General features: G+C 41.4%; 1 long non-coding RNA gene across 1 annotated transcript in view; it reads left to right on the forward strand.

Moving 5' to 3' along the window:
• LOC126474954 (uncharacterized) overlaps positions 1 to 26,632 on the forward strand; it is a 199,642-nt gene that overhangs the window by 131,927 nt on the left and 41,083 nt on the right. Inside the window, exon 3 of the long non-coding RNA XR_007586611.1 lies at positions 23,884 to 23,931. This is a non-coding gene — a long non-coding RNA (uncharacterized LOC126474954). The remainder of the gene's footprint in view (positions 1 to 23,883; positions 23,932 to 26,632) is intronic.

A 26,632-nucleotide genomic window follows, 5' to 3' on the forward strand; every position in this document is an offset into this window, starting at 1 on the left:
GTAAAGTGACAACCTATATGTGCTACTGAGCTCAAAGCCATATCACTTACATTAAATTGCAAAGAATCCTGTGTGTGTGAAAACCGATCTCATTCGTAAGGAAATAAATAAGCAAACCAATAATTTCACGCTCAGCAGACCTGGTCAGCGCGAACTGTTAAGAAAAACGTAAACGTATAAAAAAGAAACAGCAACACAGCAAGGAGTTTTGCTATTTGGGGAGCAAAATAACTGATGATGGACGAACTAGAGAAGATATAAAATGTAGACTGGCAATGGCAAGGATAGGGTTTCTGAAGAAGAGAAATTTGTTAACATCGAGTATAGATTTAAGTGTCAGGAAGTCGTTTCTGAAAGTATTTGTATGGAGTGTAGCCATGTATGGAAGTGAAACAGGGACGATAAATAGTTTGGACAAGAAGAGAATAGAAGCTTTCGAAATGTGGTGCTACAGAAGAATGCTGAAAATTAGATGGGTAGATTGCATAACTAATGATGAAGTATTGAACAGAATTGGGGAGAAGAGGAGTTTCTGGCACAACTTGACTAAAAGAAGGGATCGGTTGGTAGGACATGTTCTGAGGCATCAAGGGAGCACAAAGTTAGCATTGGAGGGCAGCGGGGAGGGTAAAAATCGTAGATGGAGACCAAGAGATGAATACACTAAGCAGATTCAGAAGGATGTGGGTTGCAGTAGGTACTGGGAGATAAGCTTGCACAGGATAGGGTAACATGGAGAGCTGCATCAAACCAGTCTCAGGACTGAAGACCACAACAACAACAATAATATAGACCATTTCGCTAGCTCTACAATATGAGCTATGAACATTTATCTCTAATGCGACTTAAACTATGCAGACTAACCGTAATGCCTGCTTGTCTTCCATGTTTCTCATGTCCAAAGTACCATGTAAACTAAGATGTATTGCTATATGCCACAGCAGTACCACATCAAGCTACAATGTAAGATGAGGTGATATCACTTAACAAACATACAGCATTTTAAGTTCCTGAGTATGTGGTTTGGAGTGGTGAGTAATAGTATGGGTACAAAACATACAGAATGCTTATCGTAATACACTGAAGGGACAAAAGTCATGAGATACCTCCTACATCGTGTTGGACTTACATTTGCCCAACATAATGCTGCAGCTCGATGTGGAATGATCTCAAAAAATTGTTGGAAGTCCTCCGCAAAAATATTGAGCCATTCTGCCTCTGTAATCGCCCGTAATCGCGGAAGTGTTGCCGGTGCAGGATTTTGTGCAGGAACTGAGATCTCGATTATGTCCCATAAATGTTCGATGGGACTCATGTCGGTCGCTCAGAATGGCCAAATTATTCACTTGAATTAACAAGAATGTTCATCAAACAAATCGCGAAAATTGTGGTCCAGACACATGACGCATTGTTATTCATAAAAGTGTCATCGTTGTTTGGGAACATGATGTCCATGAATGGTTGCAAATGGTCTCCAAGCAGCCGAACATCCATTCCATGTAAACACAGCTCACACCATTTATGGAGCCACAGACTTGCATAGTGCCTTTTTAGGGAACTTGGATCCATGGCTTCGTTAGGTCTGCGCCACACTCGAACCAACAATCAGCTCTTACCAACTGAAATCGGGACTCATCTGACCAGGTCACGGTTTTTCATTAGTCTAAAGTCCAACCGATATGGTCACAAGCCCAGGAGAGGCGCTGCAGTCGACGTCGTGCTCTTAGCAAATGCACTCGCGTCGGTCGTCTGCTGCCATATACCTTTAACGCCAGATTTCGCCGCACTGTGGTATCGGACGCGTTCCTCGTACTTGCCACATTCCTTTCTGCTCTTATTTCACGTAGTGTCGATTGTCTATCAGCACTAGCAGCTCTACGCAACCGCCACCTGCTCTTGGTCAAGGCCGTAGGCCACTGCGTTGTCAGTGGTGAGAGGTAGTTCCTGAAACGTGGAATCGTCGAGATACTCTTGACACTGTGGATCGCGGAATACAGAGTTTTCTAACGATTTCCAAAACTGAATGTCCCATGCGTCTTGCTCCAGTTACCATTCCACTCTCGGAGTCTGTTAATTCCCATCGTGCAGATGTAATAACGTCGGAAACCTTTTCACATTAGTCACTTGAGTACAGATGACAGCTCCGCCAACGAACCGCCTTTTATACCTTGTATACGCGATACTACCGCCACCTGCATATGTGCCTTTCGGTACAGAATGACTTTTGTCACATCATGATTGTTGTAGTCAGCAGCATCGTGATCATCCTCGTCGCAGTTTGTAATAGTGTAATAGTTGCAAAATAGATGAAGCACGAGTTTGGACAGTCGCCGGTCACTGTATGCTCAATGGTTCAGCTACGTAATCACTTTGCGCCATTATTTTATTTCCTTCTCGACGCTGTTGTTATCGCATTCACTCGCCTATGAACTTTTTAGACTTACTGGATTTCTTTAGACGCAACCGTTCCTATGGCTTGCGATTTCAATGGCAGATTTACGAGTCACATGAGACGACGTCTTTCATTACTTTTTAGTTTCCAACGTAATACTGCTTCTCACTTACATTTTTATTGTCTCACCTTGTGTGCTAGTAGTGCTCCGCTACTTCTTCACAATGACACACAAATAAACGCCCTACCTACATGCGTTTCCACGCTATAGCAATTTATAACTTTACAAGTAGCTAATTCGCAACGTCGCGCGTGTGTGCCTAAACTGGTACGATGGCGTCACAGGCAAAACAAAATATTGCGCGTCAAGAACGTACGGATATGATCGATCCGTTGTGGCCCAAACATTTTTCACGTGATATTTGTCTGATAATTATTAGTGATTCAAATTAAAAGGCATTTTGTCACACAAGAAAGTTCGGCCGACTACCACATTAACGAGCATATAGACCTTTTCGCGTCGGAAGAAAAAATGGAACATTTTAGAAGATTTAGTACCTGCGATCTGGGCTGGAAGCGGACATGTGGTTTATAGTGTGAGGTCTCTGTGGCGATAAAGGCCGGCAGGTAATAAGCACGCAGCGTGAAGCGTCACTGACGGCCGATTGCCGCGCAGCTGAGGCATGTGAAACCACGTTTACCGGCAGCTTTGAGCTTTTCATGCCACTGTTTATTGAATTATGGCCAGGTGCACTCAACAGTTTTCTCGGCTCAAAACGAAAATACGAAACTGCTGACAAGAGACAGCGGCTGAACACGAGCTGCACGGGACTATCGATCTACGTATTGCACCCCAGAGGGAAAAGTGACCCAAGTCGAAAAACGGCATTTTTTAGTTGTCACCGAAAAATAATATCAATATAAGTTTTGTAGAATTACTTCTTTGTGTCGAGTTTCCTCAAGTATTGCACTTCTGTGTTGTGTCACTATTCTTGCCACAGTGCGATATATTCGTAAAGTTTCATCTAACGATAACATAATTCTTCAGTCGAATACTTTGAAAATGCAATTTTACGGGTATATGCGTCAGTACATAAATTAGTACATTTCAAAGAAAATAAATTCTCTTATCAGAGAACTACGCAGTAATGAAAACACTATTACTGCTCAAAAAAAAAAAAGAAAAATGAAACAATAGTAAAAGCTGGTGGATGGAACAGTAAAGAATTTGAATGACAGGCTGGCTTTAATTTGATCAGATTAATCAGATTTTTCCATCTTCAGTAACATCACAGACCACCTGGATTGTTACTCAATCACCAAATCAACACCGTTGATTCCTTTGGCTATCCTGGTTATAAACATAAACGCCTGCCTCCTCTTTCTTTAATCGTTAAAAGGTGTTGATAGGTGTCATGTATAACTTTGGTATCTGAATCGATTGTGAGCGAGCAGCGATATTCTCAAGTATATCAGAAGTTAGGTTATTATCTCTGCTATGCACAGAAATGCAGTGAGCAGATAATGTTAATCTGTGTTAGAGTGAGGAAGCAATGGTAATGTTATGTTTCAAATGTAAAGTCTCAATTAATCAATGTGTTTAATGAATATGATTATATCACGATTGTAAAGGAAAATTTTTAATTATATCAAGATTGTAACGGATTTTTTTTTTTTTTTTTTTTTTTTTTTTGTGAAAGAGGAAGTTTAATGGAATTAAGTGTATACCAGAAGTGGAATGTCAGAGGTAAATATTATATTGATGATACTTTTTGGTCATTATTGCTGCACCAGTGGACTAACTTGGTTACTGTACTGAGCGTTGCGAAATTTGAAGGATAGGAAACGCGTTGCAATACTGCTCTGTCTTGTGCGCCACTATGCTAAAGCTGTAAATTACTATATCCACACAGAGACACTGATGAGGTGCAATGAGTATACTTTTGGCAAAACCACGATCAACTAAAAATTGTAAGAGAAAGGTAAGTGAAAAATCAAATATGGGTATAAATGACAACACTAAGTTTTTTTGCATACTGTGAAAAAGTGATCATGGCTGATTTTAAATTTAATCAACATCTTAAAATGTTTATTAATGGAACCGGGTACTTCCACTCATATTTTTATTATTTAAATCTAACTTTCAATGTAATGGACCTCCATCTAGAAAACAATAGCTGGCCATATAATTTACTATCACGAATTTCTTTAACATTTTTCACAGTGGATGGAAATAATTTAAAATATTGCCAGTTAAAGAATCTTAAAAAATTTAATTCAGTTATGGAACAACTTACATTTACAACACATGTTAAATTCCTTGTGAATTTCAAAGAAAAAGAGAAATTTAACCAAAAGTCACAAATAATCATAAAAATGAACAGGAAACCATCAGCTCAAAGAAGGTCATAGTTACAAGGTACAACAAGAAGTATTACATCAAATCCATAACAGAAGGAACATGAACTATCTAGAAATAATGGAAATTAACAAACACATGTCCATCTGCCGAAGCTTAGTGCAGAATGACCAGACACAGTACCCTTACTCGACACTTCCGACTGCAGGTACTGCTCATAATCCCACCCAGCGATTTTTACTCACGTGCCACATTTTCCTTTATTTCAGTTGCCATAGCTTCTCTTCTCCTTATAAAATATTGCTTTGTATAAATACATCTGCTTCACTTACATCTTTAATTTCACTTGTATATATTAACTGTTTGCAATTTAGGAATTATTAGATACAAGATTATTGTGTTCAGACACACCATTTGAACATGTCGCCGAAGTTTATTGTTCAATTTATTTTCATCTATGAACAATTGTAATTTCTACATAGTTCCGTAGTTAATGTGTAACGTATCTCACCTTAGTTAAATAATATTTCATCGCATTTGCACCTAAATAATTCCTCTCGTTTTACTGCCAAATCTCACATTAATATTTTTCATTTCTGGAAATTGAGATGCTCTGCAGATGCACTAGATTTAAATCTTTGATCCTTCAAAATTTCACTACACGCATATTTATCTTTGTACCTGATGATGGCATAACAGCCGAAAACAGTTCGTTAAATAAATTATAAATATTGTAGAGTAGTATACCAGTTGTGTGTGTGTGTGTGTGTGTGTGTGTGTGTGTGTGTGTTTTCATTCATAACGTACAAAATATTCCACCAAGAACCGATGGAAGAGTCAGTCAAGGCTAATAAACAGAAAAGCTTTTGTCCTTACAGGTACAACAATAAAAGAAGAAATAATGAATGACATTAGCTTAAACAAATATTTAATGATACGTGTTTGGTTCCTAATGCGTTAACAATTACTTAAATTCAGCCAAGCCTACCATAGTAGGAACATCAAAATAACATCCATATTGCCCAATATGGCGGTACATGGGAAACTGGGCGTAAGAAACAAGGTGAGCACTTATGGCAAAATAAAGATCAGTTGTCAGGACCTCTTGGTCTTGTGGTTAGCGTTGCTGACACTCGACTTTGGGACTTCTGGCTCGATTCCCAGGCGGCTTGGGGGTTAACTCTGCTCGAGACTGAGTTTGTGTTTTCTCCTCATCATTTCATCATCATCGACGCGCAAGTTGCCGAAGTGGCGTCAAATAAAAAGGCTTGCACCTCCTCTGAAGGGGACTTCGGGCTATAGATGCCACATGCACATTTCGTTTCAAAGAACACTCGACATGTTCTATAGTTTCTGGCAATTCACAGCTAACTTGTAACTCAATTTACTTTTTCTTGCTTGGTGCACAAGAGCTGTGACATCAAACATATCTTACCATGATACCAAAGAAACAAGAGGTCGAGGTTGACAAAGAGCATCATCTCAGCTGGACAAAAATTCTATAGAAAAATAACAATGTCAAGAATTAATCAATGAGTCAGTTCTGGTGATTGCCTGAAGAAGGTCACGGCTGATTTCCTCATCATGGTGCATCTGAACTAGGAGAAGATTTTTAATGACCTCGATGTCGAAGGTCTGTTCAACTTGCTCTTCTTCCAGTAATGGCATTCATTGAAAATGATTTAGGAAAACGCAGAAAACTTTAATCGTAATGCCGATAATAGGTTCTGGTTTGCACTACTACTTAATACCATCAAGGTGTCTTAAGTACTGCGACGCCTAGCTCAGCTAATTTGTTTGCGTCCATTTGAAAGACGAAAGAGTGAGAAGTAGAGAACTGCTTGGATCAGAGGTTTTTTATTTTTTTTTAGCAGAAATGCTCGACAAAACCTTTTTGTACGATAACTGGTGTGTCTGTTGCAAATGTTTCAGGCCATTTCGTCGTTATAGGGCAAAAAGAAAGACTGGTATATTTTGCCGACGACAATGTTATTAGAGAGAAAGACCAACCTCCGATTGGACAACACTTTGGGAGAAAGTTGGCCCAGTTCTTCCCAGAGGAACGATTCCAGAACTTGCCTGTAGCGGTTTAGGGAAACAACGAAAAATCTAAATCTCGACGCCGACTGGGGATTAGACCCAGGTTCTAGAGCATGTGAGTCCAGTGCCTTACTCACTGTGTCACAGAGCTCCGTTTTATTTGGTGAAACACCAGCCTTCCATTCTAACGGAAATACTTCGGTGCACCGAAACTTATCTTAAGAGTCCGATTACAAAATTACTGGTAAAATTCTGAAGTCTGGCACATCGTTTAAATGAGTAGGCTTTACATTATAAAGCGATACGAAAATGGAATGAGCAAGTAAAAGCACTAGGAGGAAAGACTAATAAAAGAATACACTAGTTGGGACGATTCTGGAAAAGCGCTAGTACAGCTGCCAAGGCAACTGCAAAGAAACTCCGGTGCGACTATTGCAGAATGATGTTCCAGCTTTGGGCCGTTATTAAGTGAATCTGAGGGAAGAAATTCAGAGATGTGCTGTGAGAATCGCAAAAGGTCTGCGTAACCCAAATGAAAGTATAGCATTGCAGTGTCGCTGTACAGTCTCTTAGCAAAAGTAGTGAGAAAGCCACAGTGAAGTACTGCATTATCAATCCTTGATTGCTAGCCGCAGTGTGGTGACATTTAGGTCAGATAACGGGGTTGTAAACAAGGCTAGCTACACGCAGTGGATTTTAGCAGCCAGGTGGATATCAGAACAGGTCTCTTGTCATGGGCGATGTGATCCAGAGACAAGTTTCAGTGAAACAAGTGCGTCTCAGAGTGATATACGAATAAATATTTCTTGATATTTTAGGGAGATGAGCACCACCACCGCTACACCAGGATCCGACAGCGCTACGGCTGGACATCGCCAGCAGCTGTATTGGGTTCGAGACCTGGATGCACCTGCTGTAGCCAGCACTAAGTTCCTCATGTGGTTTGGTGCCACAGTAGTGCCAGCCCACATCTATATCTACATCATACTCCGAAAGCCACCTAATGGCGTGTAGCGGAGGGTACTTTCGGTACCACTATCTGATCCCTCCAACCCTGTTACACTCGCGAATAGTGCGTGGGAAGAATGATTGTCTGTGTTGGCTCTAATCTCTCCAATTTTATTGTGGTCAATACGCGAGATGTATGTGGGGGATGTAATGTGTTGTCCGATTCCTGAAAAGTGCTGCCCCGAAATTTCAGTAGTAAATCTCTCAGTGATGCACATCGCCTCTCTTGTAACGTCTGACAGTGGAGTTTGTTTAGCATCTCCGTAACGCTCTCTCGCCAGCTAAACGATCCCGTCACGAAACGCGGCGGTTTTCGTTGGATCTTCTCTATCTCCTCTATCAGTCCTACCTGATAGGGATTCCAGAAAGATGAACAATACTCAAGAATCGGGCGAACAAACGTCTTATAAGCCACTTCTTTCATGGATGAGTTACATTTCTTTAAGATTCTTCCGATGAATCGGAGTCTGATGTCTGCTTTTCCCACTACCTGTTTTATGTGGTCGTTCCAGTTAAGGTCGCTCTGGATAGTTACTCCTAGATATTTTACGGCAGATGCTGTCTACAGCTGTTTGTCGTCAATAGCGTAGCTGTACAGTAGTGGATTTCTTTTTCTATGTGTGCGCAATACGTTACTTATATTTACGTTCAGAGTCAACTGCCGGAGCCTGCTCCATTGATCAATTCTCTGCAGGTCGTTCTGTAAATTATAACTATCTTATGGCGTTGCCACTTTGATATAGACAACTGCATCATCAGCGAATAGCCTTAAAGAGCAGCCGAAGCTTTCTACTAGATCATTTATATACAGGGTGGTCGGAAACTCCCGTTACAAACTTCTAGGATATGTAAAGGGTAGTGAGTACAGAACATTTTGAATAGGAGCCCATGTCCGGAATTGTATCGTTTCCGTTCTACGACAGTTTCAATTCAGATGTGTACCTCGTCAACGTCTGCTTAGGGCAAGAGAAATGTCTCAGACTTCCCTGTCCTGGTATGCAACAGGGTAGACACGATGACGTGTACTACGTCAAACGATCCCCAGATGTTACTTATTGTCCGCTTTGCTGTGAGACCGAGTCAATACTTGTGCATCACCGATAGAGGAAACATGGCGCAGTACACGTTTACGGAATACACAGACACGCTCCTTGTGTATGGCGAAGCTGGAGGTAACGGAAGAGCTGCCAGTCGCCTGTATCACGAACGTTTTCCACACCGTCACACTCCATCGCACAAACTGTTTGCCCAAGTTACACAACGGCTACGAGAAGTGGGTACCTTCACCACGAAGAGGCAGGACTGTGGTGCTCCACGGCGACGCCGCACTCCCGAATTTGAAGAAGGTGTGCTGCTTCGCACTGAAGATAACCCGCCAACGAGTTCACGAACAATTGGGCAGTAGCTGTTAGTCACAGTACCGTCTTGGACGTCCTGCATGAGCAACAATTACATCCGTACCACTTACAAAGGGTACACGCTATGGGTCCGCAGACTTTCCACAACTCGTCGCCTTCTGCACATGGTTCCTGCACCATTGCATCGACGCGCCCCTGTTTCCACGTCGAGTTCTCTTCACAGATGAATGTAAGTTCACAAGGGATTGTGTTCTGAATGCCCGAAATAGCCATGTCTGGGCAGACGAAAACCCTCATGCCACGCATGTTCAGGGATTTCAAGACAGGTTTGGAGTTAACGTGTGGGCAGATATTCTGGACGGTCGTGTGATTGCACCATACCTTCTTCCATCCAAGCTCACGGGTCCCTCATACTTATTCTTCCTACGACACGCAATGGACCCGTTCTTGGAAGCTGTGCCATTGAATGTCCGTCAGGAAATGTGGTTTCAGCATGATGGAGCACCACCTCACTTTTCACTGGCTGTCCGGAGACATCTCAACAGACGGTTTGGTGAAAGATGGATAGGCCTTGGTAGTCCAACCACGTGGCCGCCACGATCGCCGGATTTAACCCCTGTGGACTACTTTTTGTGGGGTCGTATGATGAGCCTAATTTATGAGACACCTGTAGAGACAGAGGAAGATCTGCTGGCACGAATTCTGGCCGCTGCACAAGACATTGAAGAGATACCAGGTGGGATAGAGAGAGTGTACCAGAACATGCTTCGGAGGTACAATGTGTGTAACAACGTTGGTGGTCGCCACATCGAGCCGCTGTTGTAATGCATCGGTACGTTGCGGCTGGTGCCGCGTTCTATTCCAGAATGTAGATTTCGGCCTTAGGCCATTTTCAAGTGTTACAATTGCAACAGGTTGAAGCACAATATAATTACAAGTATCACAAAAATAGCAGGATAAACACTTAAATTAATGTATGGACTGCATGATTTGTTCTCTTATTTACATATCAAAAATCATTAGACTTGGGTAGAACACAAGCCACCGTCATAATATGTATCTTCGGTTATATACATCAATTTGCTCAAAAGCAAATGCCAGAAAACATATGTAATGGATTAATTTAATGGCAATTAACATAATTATTCACTTGATATGGTTGTGAAATAAAATAGATGACCAAATCAAAGGTTTTAAATTTCGCCTCACTGCGTCTAAGCAGCCACTGACAAACTTGAGTGAAGCGAACGTCAAAGACTATCATAAAGACATCCTAGTTTGCACCATGTGAGCTGTGGTACGTCATGGGAACAGATAGTGGGACTCTTTATTATACAAGCAGATTATATTATTTTTGAAGTGGGCAGAAGATGCCAGTGTTTACCTGTATGGCGGGAAGAGCCAACTTTCCAGGGTGCATGTAAAAGCGCGACTTACACCATCGTAATTGAAGATACATAGAAGTACAATCTTTCTACATAATGAAATATTTGATACATGGTCAATTATAAAATGATCATTACAAAATAATCATGTTTAAAAATTAGTTATATAAAATGAATGTTCTCAAACATCGTTGGAATTTAAAAACCTTTACATAAAAGCGTCAATGATTGTTATTTACGATCAAGGGTACAGTGATACAAAAGTGGGGAAAAAGTGGGGTAGGGGTTGGGGGGGGGGGGGAGTGGGAGGGAGAAGTGACAGGTCCATAGCGAATGAGGGATTTGTTCACATTAGGATTAACAGGAGTGGATCATATATGTTAAATAGATAAGTGATAGAGGGGTATTGATGTGGGAGGGGAGGGAAGATGGGGTAGCCAGATTAAGTAGATGAAGTGAAAGGGGGGAGGGGGCAGAGTGGCAGCCAATGTGTACAATATTTACTGTGTTACTCATAAACACGCCTATACTGCAATTTTATTTACACAGGTTTTCAAAAGGAATGGGAAGCCTCTTACAGTATGATGGTTAACAGCTGTAGTAAGTGTACTAAATATTAAAAATTTAAAATGTACAGGTCAGTTCTTCATTATAAACATAGAAATGTTGTGCATAACAGCAGTTGTTTCATTATTTTAAATTACTTTTTAGATAAAGTTTCATAGAGAAGTAGTCTATTATTAAAAAGACAGTCAACAATAGACCAGATTTAATTATGGAAGGCGCACAACATCCAAGAGGAACTTTTTGGATGGTGTGGGAGAGGTAATCTGAACAAGTAGGTGAAGATTAAAGAAGGGGGGGGGGGGGGCGGGCAGGGAAGGAGGAAAAACTAAAGTTTACAATGTACAAAGTACTCACTATATATAAACACCTACATTGCAGTATTATTTACACAACTGTTTAGAGGGAACAGTAACCCACATTGTATGAAGCTTAACAAATGTTTTAACTGTAATGAACATTAAGAACATAAGATGTACAGGACAGTTTTCCAATTGAAATACAGCAATGCACAACATAATACGAGTTGTTCCATTATTTAAAAAAAATAAAAACAAAGTCTAATGAAGAATCTTCACTTTGTAAGTAGAGTAGATAAGGGATGGCGGGGTATTGACGATGTGGGATAGGGGGGGGGAGGGTAAGGTGGTGTAGTCTGATTAAGTAGATAAAATGAAAGCGGGGGGGGGGTCATCAATGCCCATAATCTTTACAGTGTTACCTACATACACACTTATACGGCAGTGTAATTTATACAGGTGTTGAGAAAGAATGGTAAGCCTCTCATTGTATGAATGTTAACAACTGTAGTAAGTGTAATAAACATTAAAACATAAAATGCACAGGTTAATTCTTCATTATAAATATAGTAATGCAGTACATAGCACCAGTTGTTCCATTATTTTAAAAGACAATAAAGCAAAAAGAACAACCTTTATAAAACTGGGAACAATAATACATTTTTAATTATGGACAGATCAACGACACCTGAGAAAATGTTTTGGATGTTGTAGGAGGGGAGGTAAGGTGGGATAATCTGATTAAGTAGGTGAAGAAAAAGAGGGGAGGAGGTGTGAAGGAGAAAATCAATGCACACAATATATACAATGCTACCCATATATTCACCTGTACTACAATATTATTTACACAAGTATGTAGAACCAATTATAAGCCTGTTACAGTATGAGGTTAACAACTGTAGTAAATGTAGTAAACCCATAATGCGTGGTCAAGGTTAAAAATTTTGAATTAATTTTCTGCCAACATTGATCCGAAGTTATCTAAAAATCTTTTACTTTTTAGTTCTAGCTGGTCATTCAGTAACTTGTGGGTGGGGGGAGGGGCTTTTATTACTTCACTGTATATTTCAGTTTCTTCCAGTATATTCGTTTTCTAACTTTTTGGTACTACATGTAGAATCTTTAAAGCCTAACTGGTCATTCAGTAACTTGTGGGTGGGGGGAGGGGCTTTTATTACTTCACTGTATATTTCAGTTTCTTCCAGTATATTCGTTTTCTAACTTTTTGGTACTGCATGTAGAATCTTTAAAGCCTAATTAATGTCTTTTACTTTGTGACTAGCGTCTCTGACGTGCTTGCTAAATATTGATGTGTTGCTTTCTGTTCTCCTAATTGTTCCTTATATCTATCTTTAAAGGGATTTCCCGTCTGGCCAATGCAACAACTATAACAAATATCACATACAATCTTATATATGCCTGATCTACTCACTGGATTAGTGCTGTGTGTGTCATGCTTAAGGATGTTACCCAAATGCTTGTTTGTGTGGAAAAATATCTGTACAGTAGTTTTGTCAAGTCTTCTAGCAATTTTATCTGAGATAGCACCAATGTAAGGGACAGAAATGAACCTGTTCCTTTTTACCCTATCTCCTTCTTTGTATAAAGTGATTTCCATCATATTACGATCATTAATAGTTCTAGCTTTCCTATCATATATTTTTGTAACTATACTCGGCTTATATCCATTTGTGACCGCAAAGTGTTGTAGGATCTGTGGCTCTTTCTCGACTTCAACATTCTACAAAGGGAGGTTCACCAGTCGAATGTATCATACAATTAAAATAAGCTTTTTCGTGATTTATTGCATGACTGGAATGATTATTAATTGTACAATGCATGGTTGTTGGTTTCCTGTAGATACTGAATAAATTTTTGTTGTTATTTATTTTCAGATCTAGGAAGTTCATTGCCTTTTGTTTTTCAATCTCTTTAGTAAATTGAGTTTTAGGGTGGAGGCTATTTAGATGGTTATGCAGTGAATTTATTTCGTTTGTGGAGCAATCAAATGTGGGAACTGAGTCATCTACGTATATTTTATAATACCAAATTTTGCTAGTTGACTGTTTGTATTCTTTAAAAAGTTTTTGTTCCAAGCTGTTCATAAAAATGTCAGCAAGAGTTCCCCCCTAACAACTGCCCATAGCCAGTCCATCTTGTTGGGTATAAATTTCAGAGTGAAACACAATGTAGTTGTTAGTTGTTATTATCTCTAGAAGTTCTATTGTTTCGGTGATTGCAGCTAAAGAGAATTTTTAGGCTTAATCAAGTTTTGCCGTTTCGACTGTCAGGCAATAGGTGTTCAGAGACAGGCTCAGGTATTGGGCAAGGTGATTTTGCAAAAGAAGGAAGCCTTGACTGCTATCAATTCGAAACTATGTAAAGCAGATCATCAGTTAGCTAACGTTGCTCAACAGATAGATGGTTAGAAAACTGCGCTAGAGTCGCTGATTGAACAGACGAGGGAAACTGGCTTGGTTATTTCTAGCCATACCGAGTTGTTTTGTGCCATTAAGACAACAGTAGACTTAACTGTGCAACAGATAGAAGAAAATAAAAAGGGCGATACTGTTAAGTTTGCTGAACAATATACAGGATGCTCATTTCAGCTGAAGACACTGAAATATCCCGAAAACTTCACATCGTATATATATATATATATATATATATATATATATATATATATATATATAAACAAAGTTATAAGTCCAACTTCTCTGTCTCGGAGGGGAACATCTAATAATGCCACAATCGACCTCCCCAATCCCAATCCGTGCGTAGTGGCGGGGGGCAACTATAAAATATTCTGCTGGAACCCACGTCTTATATTGCAGATCACGATTCTACGTAAAAATCTACATACGTTTTGTCTAAAGCATTTTCTTCGTTACACCACACCTGACGCTGAAACTGGGAGAATAGAAATGGGTACAGAATCGTAATTGACGACATGCTACTCAGTGTCCTTTGAATATCCAATGGCACGTGGGGTACCACCTCCATGTTGTGAGGTCAGGCTAGTATTTCATAACTTCTAATTGGAAATCCCATTCGCATCGTCGTATTCCTCCGACATGTCTAACAGGGGACTACTCGAGGCGAAAGCTACTCTACTTTGCGCGTTGGAGTAAGCGCTCAAACGTAGCGCTGCCAATTTCAATGCACTTAGCGGTCCGCTTTTCAAATGACCGTACACAGCACAGAAGCAAATCTGCGATAATATCAGCAGAGGCGTTTCTGATGCGATCGACCCTGCCTTCACGGCCTGTTGGCACTTCCTGGTACACCTTATCTTTTGAATATCATCACGGAAAGACATCCGGCGCCGTCAAATCCCGCGACCTAGCAGACCAATTAATAGGGCCACCTCTGCCGATCAACCGACCAGTACAAACACCACCCACAGTAACGCTGAAACCACATACGTTGTCGAATATTCATCAGGTTACCCTCCATTCAGAGGCTGTTCCACGCAGCGACCGTTGTTTTGGTTTGTAAATAACAGATTTCAGCTATCAGTTGTCCTTTGGAATTTTTATTGGCATATCTAAATTTCATCTAGAAACTAGCCATTTGTTGACTTGCCCTTTCACAAAAGACTGTCAGTTTATGGGAATCCATCATGAACTTCTTGATGCAGTTACACGTGGTATGGATGATACTTATGACGATGCAGTATTGTGACAATAGTACCTAGAGACGGAATCGCCGTGTAATTGTAGGGCGCTTATCCGTGGGTCGTGGAACACTGCCGCTAATGCAGCTTTTTCATTAGCTTCTCCTGTAACACTTTTGTTTCGTTTCCTTTTGCCGGTCAGTACGCTGTCATCAGGCATAAAGGCGTTCGCACTCTTGTCAAGAAACGAACGAGAGCGAGGTTTCTCTGGAAAACGCTCGGCAAACAAGACAACAGCGGCCTCAATATCTCTCCTAAATCCTCCGTAAGTCAGAATCGTTACAATTTTTCCTTCTGTGGTTGCAGCATTCATCGTCGACTCGCGTGTCTGTTCCCCAAATGATAGGTAGGTGTGCAGGCAATAAACAGTGCGCAAGTATTATAATGTTTACAGCCACTTTCAGTTCTACGTCAGCAAGATACGTGAGTTCCGGTCGCAGTATACCGCCTGTTATGATACTTCGTAGTTCGCTACACGCCCACGGTGGCACTTAGACTAGGCCCCGTGTTCGGTATGTCGGAGGAATAGGACGTTGCGAATGGGTTTCCCAATTAGAAGTTGTAAAACGCTCGCCTGTCCTACCCTCGCAGCATGGAGGTGAGATCCCATGTGCCTTGGATATTGAAAGGCTCTGGAGTTGTATCTCGTAAATTTCTATTGTGAATCTATTTCTACTCCATCGATTACAGCGCCGTCTGTGGCGAAACTAACAAAATGCTTCAGACAAAACGTATGTGGATTATTCGGTAGAATCGTAATATGAAAAAAACGTCGATTCCCATTGAAGATTTCACACTGAGTGGGGTGGGAATTCGAGTGTGGTATCAAAAAAATGGTTCAAATGGCTCTAAGCAATATGGGATCTGAGGTCATCAGTACCCTAGACTTAGAACTACTTAAACCTAACTAACCTAAGGGCATCACACACATCCATGCCCGAGGCAGAATTCGAACCTGCGACCGAAGCAGCCGCGTGGTTCCGGACTAAAGCGCCTAGAACCGCTCGGCCACAACGGCCAGCAGTGTGGTATCATTTGATGCCGCTCCGAGTCAAACAAATAGGATTTACAACTTTTTTTGATCCGATGTGAGTTCTCAAGATATTTCAATATCTTTAGTTAAAATGAATACCCTATACAGAATTTGAGAAGATGAATTTAGTTACGAGATTTTAATTGTCACTGCGGACCAGCATGTTTCTTCACTCGGTGCAATTAGACCTATGTCATTAGCTCCAGAACTAGGTTCCCCTTGCCGTATTAGATGGCAAGAAGAAGGAACGAGGCAGTGCGTTTGAAGTGACCCCCCAGCACCCCAGCTGGCCACGGTGGCCGAGCGGTTCTAGGCGCTTCAGGCCGGAACCGCGCTATTGCTACGGTCGTAGGTTCGAATCCTGCTTCGGGTATGGCTGTGTGTGATGTCCTTAGGTTAGTTAGGTTTCAGTAGTTCTAAGTTCTAGGGAACTGATGACCTCAGATGTTAAGTCCCATAGTCCTCAGAGCCATTTGAACCATCTGAACCCAGCATGCCATACCTTGTCGGAACAAGTTGAGTGCGTAGGTCAACTGCGGTTTGTGCCCGGGACTGTGTTTGAATTTAGGTCTCCCTTTCGTGACTGCTGCTGAGGTAGAGAGAGCAAACGAGGTTGGCTCTTACACTTCGACACATAGGGCTACAACAGCTCAGGCGAGTCGCTCGTACATGCTTCGTGTTACGATTAGTTGTAACGCTTGTGAGTTGTGAATGTCCCTCAACATTGGCACACTACTTCGTCAGTTCCTCCTCCAATTTAAGCATATTCAGCGGGATGAATTTAAAAATCCACCCGTTTTACTTTCCGCAAAATTTTAGTGATTGGTACGACACACAAAAAGTGCAGTCTATGGTAAATAACGAATGTATTTGGCCATCATATGTCTTCAGAGACGAGTCTTTGGCTTCAAATTACTGGAAGGTGTTGCCCAGATTTCGCGCAACTGAACTAAGAGTTTCTTGCCCAGTACTGGAAGGGGGCGCGTCAGCAGAAGGTCAGACGATGACAGGCTCAGTATACAGTACACGTGGCGGCAGTCTCAGAGAGTTCTGTCTGTGTAATGTCTCAGCAGTGCACCATATGGACCCGACAAAAGATCCGGAAGAAATGATTGTGCTGATCTATCAGCGAATGCTTGAATGGACACGGAGACAGTTGCTGACCGTCCACATAGTCAGTGGAGAGCGATCCGTAGAAATCCTCTCTAACAGTTTCCAAGATGTGTGTGACTGAAGTAACTTCATCAATGAAGGACGAAGTCACGGTGATAACAGATCAGAGATATCCAGCACTTACAGTGAGAGCAAGCCCGGTTGGATGAATAACCAGTTGAGGCGAAATAAAATTAATAATTACTGGCCGCCTAACCAAAATGAGAGGAATGTTATGTCAGTGCAGTTCGAAAACACTAGGGGAAAGAAAACGTAAGTCGAAACAATGACGCAGCGTGTCGCCGCAAAACACGAGGGAACGCGTACCACCACTGGCGACAGCAGCTGCTACGGAAGTTTAATGTCCACAGTTGAGTTACTCCCACTGGCTGTGTTTAGTGATCTGAGAAGGGAGGTGAACTACCAATAAAATCCCTTAGAAGTCTTGTTGGTCGCGGAATGTCATCTATTTGAACAGACGTATCAGAACCCCCAAATCACACCAAATTGTTTTGGCACCAAACAGAAAATTCTCATTGATACTGGTGCGTTATCTTCACGATATCAGAAGTATTTTTCAGCATCATAAAGGATCGACTGAAATTATTTTTCCTGTGAATGCAGAGAGAATAAAGGGTGCAACTAGTGCAAGGTCCAAACTGGTTACTAACCTAGTTCTTTCAGCTGCAGGTAGAGACTTGACACAGTCAGTAAAATTCTTTCAGGTATGTGACCGCAATTTCAGTGTGTAAAATTCTCCAACGTAACAAATTCACCCAGAGGAAGGCCACTTGCAAGAATGGCAGAACCGTCAGAGAATTTTACACATTGACAGACCGGTCACATACTCAGAAGAATTTTATTGAAGTTCTTTTATTGTTATCGACACAGGGAGTTACATGGTTTCATCCGCCACTCGTCGTGAGTCAGCTGTTAATATCCAGATTCTTAGGTGTTGGCTGGTTGAGCTAGGCGGACGCTGTTATTGATTGCTAGGCAGAAGAAGTCAGCATTTGTGGAAGTATGGAGACAATAGTTCCGCCTTTTTGCGAGCCTCTTACGGGAAGTGGAAGGGGAGAACGCTTCCTTTCAGAAAGATGCTTCGTGGTCGATGCTGAATACCTGGAATGGGCATTTAAACAAACAGGCTCTCACGACCAGACACACCCCACACCAAGCCTGCTGGGGAAGGAGCTGGAACAGCTCGGGAACAGCAGTAAATATTGTTCAAGGAAATGTGTCCATACACAGTATTGTAATCTTTCAGTAGAGAAACAGGAGACGTACAGCTATCACCTTCAGGTGAAGGAATAAGAACGGTTTTATTCATGTCTCTGTTTCATCCCGCTATCAAAATGCAAGGCAGTGGAGAAAGAGATTCATCAAATGATGGAGCGGGGTTTAATTAGGGCAAATAGAACGTTTTACAACGCAGTGCTCGTTGTAAATAAATCAGTGGGCGAAATCCGATTGATGCTGGATTCCCGCTGTCTAACCTAGATTCTAATTTCTGAATGGGACCGACCAGAAACTGTCTAAGACTTCTGATGTGTTTCGAGGGAGGTACTTTTTCTTGCTTGGTACTGGCTGATTGCCCTTTCAGCACAATCCGTGAAATTTATGCCGTTTCTACACAAAGGCAAGAGCTATGAATACACGGTTCTGCGGTACAAGTCAAATGTTAGTGTTGCTATTCTTATACGCGTAATTAGATGCAGTCTTGGGTCGTGTGCTGTCACACTATCGACACCATGCCAAGCAATCAACGTCAACGAGGTCGACAGTAACTCACGTGACTGCCCTGCCAATCCGCGCACAGCTCCAGCAAGCAGACTTTGCTACACGAGCGAGTACCGACACCACTGAGACCACCTAAGAAAACCCTGCACCGATGCCAGTCCTGTTGCATAGCGGAGTTCACTCGGTGCATTCGAAGCCTGTTAATTAGCTTCACCTCTCTGTTGTTATTGTCTCTGACAAACTTGTTTCTGTGAAGGAAATGTTGAAATAAAATACTGGATTTACTGAACTGAAGTTAAGTAGCCCATACTGACATACATGTTACGTATGTTCTCATTATTTTGCTCTCTGTCTCAGCACCTACCTGTTTCTCGGCATCCACCCTTGCTATGACCCTGTAGGTCCGGACCTCTCCTGGGAAGTCACTTTGTACACCTCTTCAAAAAGTTTTGAAGAACGCTGAAAAACTCTGCGAGAAGTATTACCAGCCGTGGATCGTGCTGGCATGACCATTCAGCTAGGAAACCGTGCCTTTGCCTGGTGGAGGTGTAATTCCTGCATCATATCCTAAGCAGCGACTGAATGCGTGCGGGTGAGGAAATGTCGGAAGCCATCCGTCAATTTCCCTCACTTAAATACCAGCGGCAGTTGAGGGCGTTTTTGGATTCGACGAATTTTTTTGTAAATGCTTTAATGATTATGCAGATAACAGTGTGCATCTGCCGACGCTGCTTAAGAAGAATGTACCCTTATGTTGGTCTGAAGAGCACAAACGCGAATTTCACGCTATTAAGAAATCGCTAGCTAACGAGGGAACCTCCTCATCGCACCCCCCCTCAGATTTTGTTATAAGTTAGCACAGTGGATAGGCCTTGAAAAACTGAACACTGATCAATCGAGAAAACGGGAAGCAGTTGTGTGGAACTATGAAAAAAATAAGCAAAATATACAAACTGAGTAGTCCATGCGCAAGATAGGCAACATCAAGGATTGTATAAGCTCACGAGCGCCGTGGTCCCGTGGTTAGTGTGAGAAGTTGCGGAACAAGAGATCCTTGGTTCAAGTCTTCCCGCGACTGAAAAGATTAATTTTTTATTTTCAGACAATTATTATCTGTCCGTCCGTCCGTCCGATGCGATCACTTTTTTAGGAGAGATTATCACATCCACAAGAAAACCTAAATCGCGCAAGGTAGAAGAATCTTTTTACCCATTCGCCAAGTGTACAAGTTAGGTGGGTCGACAACATATTCCTGTCATGTGACGCACATGCCGTCACCAGTGTCGTATAGAACATATCGGACATGTTTTCCTGTGGAGGAATCGGTTGACCTATGACCTTGCGGTCAAATGTTTTCGGTTCCCATTGGAGAGGCACGTCCTTTCGTCTACTAATCGCACGGTTTTGCGGTGCGGTCGCAAAACACAGGCACTAAACTTATTACAGTGAACAGAAACGTCAATGAGCGAACGAACAGATCATAACTTTGCGAAAATAGAGAAAGTAAACTTTTACTCGAGGGAAGGCTTGAACCAAGGACCTCTCGTCGCGCAGCTGCTCACGCTAACCTCGGGACCACAGCGCTCCTGAACCCAAAGAATCCGCGATGTTGCCTATCTTGTGCATGGGCTACTCAGTTTGTATATTTTGCTTATTTTTTCATAGTTCCACACAACTTCTTCCTGTTTTCTCGATTGATCTGTGTTCAGTTTTTCAAGGCCTATCCACTGTGCCAACTTATAACTAAATCTGATGGGGGTGCGATGGGGAGGTTCCCCTGTAAGAATATTTCGCTCCACCACACGGACTTCAATAAGAAGGTTTTCCTTGTTACTGACAGTTCCTACTACGCCATTAGTTCAGAACTGCACTACAGTTGATGAGGAACAAAAAGAGCATCATGTAAGTTGTTTAGCGAGCCGCATGTTGAATGACTGTGGGAGACGATACACCGTAACTGAAAACTAACTATTAGCGGTAGTCTGGAGTCTGTCCAAATTACAAACAACTTTTTAGACTACCACCGGGCACTAACGTTCCTGAACAGCTATCGGCACCTGAATGCCAGATTACTGCACTGGGCACTCGCCTTGCAGGATCAGCTATGCCGTCCATTATATGACTGACAAAGACAAAATGGTTCCAGACACGTTATCCTGTCTTTGGCTTCGAGTGCCCAACGGGAATCTGGACTACCTGGAGAGCAAGGGAATTGATATCAGTTGGCTCAAAAACGTAGAGGGGTAGGCATAAATGAGGCATCAATTCTGGGATATAGCTCCATATTAGTCAGACAACCGAAAACTTCTTTCCATAAGAAGGCAGTTACTCAAAGATCTAACAAGCGACGAGGTGCGTACCTATTTCCGACTTTAGGGCGTTTGAGTACTGGATGTCTAGATCCAGTGGGACAGTGATTAATTGAAACTCTGTATCCTGCAGGAAATGCAGATCGACCTTGAAGGTTGTACCCATCTGCTGTTTGGACATTGCTAGAAAATGTTTCACGAATTTTAAACAAGATCTGTAATTCAGGGAGATGGAGACGTTAACACGCTGGCGATGTGCGCCTTGTGCTAGAAAGTAAAGCCGGGGAGCTAAAAGCTTACGGGATTGACACAACACACAGTTTCATCAGCACGACCGCAACTCAGCTCTGAAGCCATTACGGGAAGCCTCCCAACAGGTAGATGAGGAACTCGATTCTTATTTGTGATTATAGACGTGTTTAACAAGTAAGAAAAATGTTATCCTGTGAGAACAACTTCGGTGGATTGATCTTGAGAGGTGCCTGCAGCGTTACCCCAGAGGTCCTCAGTTTATCTTACGCACTTGAATCACTGAAATGTGGCTCCATGGAATCAGTATCCAGTGGACAAGAATCTATCAGCTAAAAATCTTCCAGACAGATGGTTCTATGTAGTAGGAAAACTGGCTAGGATTCACTGTTCCATAGAACATTCCTCACATTCCTCAATTTGAAAAAATACTACTTTGCTGCAAGACAACTGGTTATCCTTCAGTCGAGCTAATGCTAATAAGCTCGTAATCGAACCAATGAGAGATTCGGCGAGGTTACTTCCTTCCTCTCTTATACATTTGCAAGCCAAGTCAGAAGCAGCTCTATGGAGAAATAGCAGAAACGAAGCTTTGGGGTAGGAACGGTACGACCGTACCTCAAAGAAGCCAACAGTTAAAGTAGGAGATTTAATCCTCGTCCAGAAACATTGTAAGTAGGCTATTTAGGTTTTTATATTGGTAACGCCACGTAGCGCTCTGTATGAAAATCCGTGGCTGTGCTGTGTGCAGTTTGCGGCTGGTTGGCATTGTTGTAATATTCCCTATTGTAGTGTTGGGCAGTTGGATGTGAACAGGGCGTAGCGTTGCGCAGTTGGAGGTGAGCCGCCAGCAGTGGTGGATGTGGGGAGAGAGATGGTGGAGTTTTGAGAGTGGATGATCTGGACGTGTGTCCATCAGGGACAGTAAATTTGTAAGATTGGATGTCATGAACTGATATATATATATATATATATATATATATATATATATATATATATATATATATATATATATATATATATATAATGACTTTTGAACACTGTTAAGGTAAATACATTGTTTGTTCTCTATCAAAATCTTTCATTTGCTACCTATGCCTATCAGTAGTTAGTGACTTCAGTAATTAGAATCTTTTATTTAGCTGGCAGTAGTGGCGCTCGCTGTATTGCAGTAGTTCGAGTAACGAAAATTTTTGCGAGGTAAGTGATTCATGAAAGGTATAGGTTATTGTTAGTCAGGGCCATTCTTTTGTAGGGATTATTGAAAGCCAGATTGCGTTGTGCTAAAAATATTGTGTGTCAGTTTATTGATGATCTGAATAAGTAAAGAGAGAAATGTCTGTGCACGTTCAGTTTTGCTAAGCTGTTTGAAAATCAAATAACGTAAGGTGTTTACCAGCACAGTAATTCATAAATTTTTCTAAGGGGACGTTTCAACATCTGCCATCACACCTCGTCAAAAAGAAAATTTCTAAATTGTGCCATTTTTACGACAGTCAAAACAAAATGGAAAAGCTTCTGAGTGACCATTCGTTTGTAGTTGTTTACCCTGATGCTGGCGCTGAAAATGGAGTGCAGAATATAGGTAAAATAAAATTGTTTATTAGTTAAGGCCTCCCCTGTATCTTTTGATCATTTTTGATGTGAGTTGTTATTCCTAAGGTAAATTTAGGGCCCGTTGACTTTTGGTCATAATGAAAGTTGGACGTTAATATTTCTGTCGAAAGTTGACAACTGATTGTGCTGTGGTGTGCATACACAAATTCTGAGATATTATTATCGCAAGTAGTAGCGAGTGAACAGTTGTTGATAGTAGAAGGACGCGGCCTGCAGTGGAGAGAAGCAGCGCGGCAGATGAGGTCGCAGCCTCCCGTGACCGTGGTAATAGCGCCGGATGAGACTTTGGTATTAATTGAGGATTTTTGGTAATTTGCCTTTTTGATGCACTAGTTGTTGCTTGCTTACGCACTGGAGGGATTTTGTCAGATTTGTGTATGCATACATTGAGAGTAATAGTGGTATTTTTGTTGTGACCAAATACGAGTGTGTGATTATTGATTATAGACATTGTAGAATAATTAAAGTTGTTGCAAATCATATAGTCGGAAAAAAGGAAATGTCCGTGTAAAGTTTGTCAGTGTTTAAATCGTGAATTTTATGAATATAGTAAATTAAAAGTTTTGGTTGGTGTCTTTCATTTTTTTACACCGCTTATGTGTTGTTGACCTGATCATTCAATTTCTATATAAAAAAGATCAGTAGTTGTGGCCATGGATATCATTCTGCGTGTCTCACAGTATTTATTTTGAATTATTTCAGCGTGTCGCTTGAAGCAGAATATTCGTGCAGTTGAAGCGGAAAGACGAGGTAAGTTTTCTGTTGAATGCAGTAGCATTATTGTATTAAATGTAAGGAGATGTTAGAGAATATTTTTATAATCGCACTTAGGTACAACAGAATTTGATTATTTCGTGACTGATAGGAAGAGTAATGAATCTTTTTTCTTTTTTTTTTTTTTTTCCTCAGTCAGAATACCAGTATTGTCAGAGATGGAGCTTCACACATTTCCGTGCACATTCCACCAGAACAATAATAATTAAAAAAATAAGGAGTGCGTGTTTTGTGAAGCCAAGGCTGCTGTGTTTTTCTGTGTTAAGACGTAAGTTGCAACGAACTGTCCAAGTACTGGTAGTTACGTTATGGGAACCGAGAGACAGAAGGATCGTGAGTTATCGAAATAGATAGGAATCACACTTGATTCAGTAGAGAGAGGAGTCGGAATTATGCGCATATGTACCGACGTGGGCTTCGTTATAGCCAACACGGCAAACTGTATGAAGTCTGTTCCTCTTGTGGCAGCGGGCAAGTCTCAAGTGACTGCCGTGATCGACTGGGCGTAACCGGTGCACTATCTACCCCTCTCACCGATTAAGTCAGATCACGTCAGAGGGTCTCCCGCTGAGTAAGCTAGCTTAAGTTGACCCCTTTAAGCAGGAACCTGTGAACACGCACGCACACACACACACACACACACACACACACACACACACACACACACACTATTCCAACACTTACTAAATTACAAAGGATTAGTTCTTCGCCATCTGACGCTAGCTAAGTAAATGCGAAGGGTAGAGGAAGTCGATGCGACTCCTAATATTAAGAGTACTATGTTAAAATTAAGAGTAAGGGCACAAATAAGGAAAATGAACAGTAAGAAGTGAATGACAGAGGCCACCGTATTAACAGTGATCAAGGGACAAATATGCAATAATATTAAGTTGATCAGTCAGATCAGATTTTGCGCAGCTCAGTTTGTTTAATTCCGTGTACGTCTTTCTTCTGAAGTAGTGTTAAAGTTCCTTGTACGAGAAAATTTAAGATTTCGTTCCGACTATAATTTCAGTTTCAGTATTTACGTTATTAATCTGTAACTGTTCTCGGTATTCTCACTGCTATCGTTTACTTCACTGTGCTAAGCCATTGGTGCGGCTACGAAAAATAATTTTGGATTTGCCTTGCACCGTTACCTTGTTAACTGTACTGTGCTCTATTGCACTAGACCTACTTGTAACTTAAAAGATTTTTAGGTTACCAATGAAACATATCTGTAATTGGACCTCATGTCAGCTTAGCAGTTTCTAAGTTTGTCAAGCTGTTTAATAGATACTGTTGAGTAGTTATGGTTTAATTGGGCTTGATTTATAACTCATTTGCACTGCGACTGTGGGGAGATGTAGAGCCATTTAGCCTTAAGCCGTTTTTCTGTACTTTTTCTTGACTTGTCACGCTTTGATTGCTTCTTATCCTGCCGTATTCTTTTTTACTTTAAGATTTTTTGTTTTTTGGGGTTTCATTATTGTTGTATTTTTTAATTGTGAATATTTCGTTTGTTTTAATAAACCGTTGTTAAAATATTCTCTTTTTGTAGTCCCTGTCTCTTTCCGCTCCACCGACAGCTCCCTACCGCTTCAAGACAAGAACAGAAACTTTAGAAATGTGGTACTACGGAAGAATGCTGAAGATCAGACGAGTAGATCGAATAAGTAATGTGGTTGTAGGGAATCGCGTTAGAAAAAAGTAAATATGTGGCACAACTTGACTAAAAAGAGGTGTTAGTTGATAGTAGGCATTCTGAGGTGTTAAGGAATCGTCAACTTTGCGGTGGAGGTAAGTGTGGGTTGTAAAAAAAATGTAGAGAGAGACCAAAGCTTGAATACAGTAAGCAGGTTTAAGTGGATGTAGGTTGCAATAGTTATGTGGAGATGTAGAGCCTTGCACAGGACGGACCACCGTCTACAGCTGCGTGCAACCAGGCTTGGTTGTTCATTTTCGGGCTGGTAAGTCTTCCTTCCGCAATCAGCACCGTGCAGCCTGTTCGCTAAGGACGTATCATTTGGATACATTCCTAGACTGGCAGATGATGGCTTCAGAGACGTAGTTGCAAAGACATTATTTCGCTTCTTGAGCACACTCCTAAAGTTTGGGATTGCGATTCTCGTAGCAGAATTTGTGTGTCCTACACAGGCCTCAGAGTTGCTAATTGCGGTCAATTTAGAGCAGTGATGTATCCGAAGTGCTCGTTCGGGTACCCTGTATGTCGCAGATCTAACTGTGACTAAATTGTACACTTACTTGCTGGCGACAAGTGACAATGTGTTGGTTTGTTCTTCATAATTTTTGTCTCCATCCAGGTACACTCCAAGGTGTCCACAGAAAGTGTTTTGTTTCATGGATACATTGTTTATTTTAGGAGTCTGGTTTCACTTAAGACTCCTTTCCAATACTAAAATACGATTTTTTTGTGCCATAGTGGTGAATGTGATCTACACGCTGAGTCACTAATTATTGCCACCTAGAATAACTCCGAAAGTATGATAGTAGCTGTAAAGTTTGTGGGACGAATGTTGAATGGGACAACTGGGAGCCATAATATGACGTTGGTTTTTTGTTGCTACGTGGGGGGTCGCGTCAGAGATATGAAGGTCAACTTTTTTTTTTTTATATGGGATGCTGTAGTTTGGTACTTATTTTCTGATAGCGGTTATCGAGATGAATCCAATGATGT

Source organism: Schistocerca serialis, chromosome 4 (assembly GCF_023864345.2).
Source record: "Schistocerca serialis cubense isolate TAMUIC-IGC-003099 chromosome 4, iqSchSeri2.2, whole genome shotgun sequence".
In the NCBI taxonomy this organism is placed as follows: Eukaryota; Metazoa; Arthropoda; class Insecta; order Orthoptera; family Acrididae; genus Schistocerca; species Schistocerca serialis.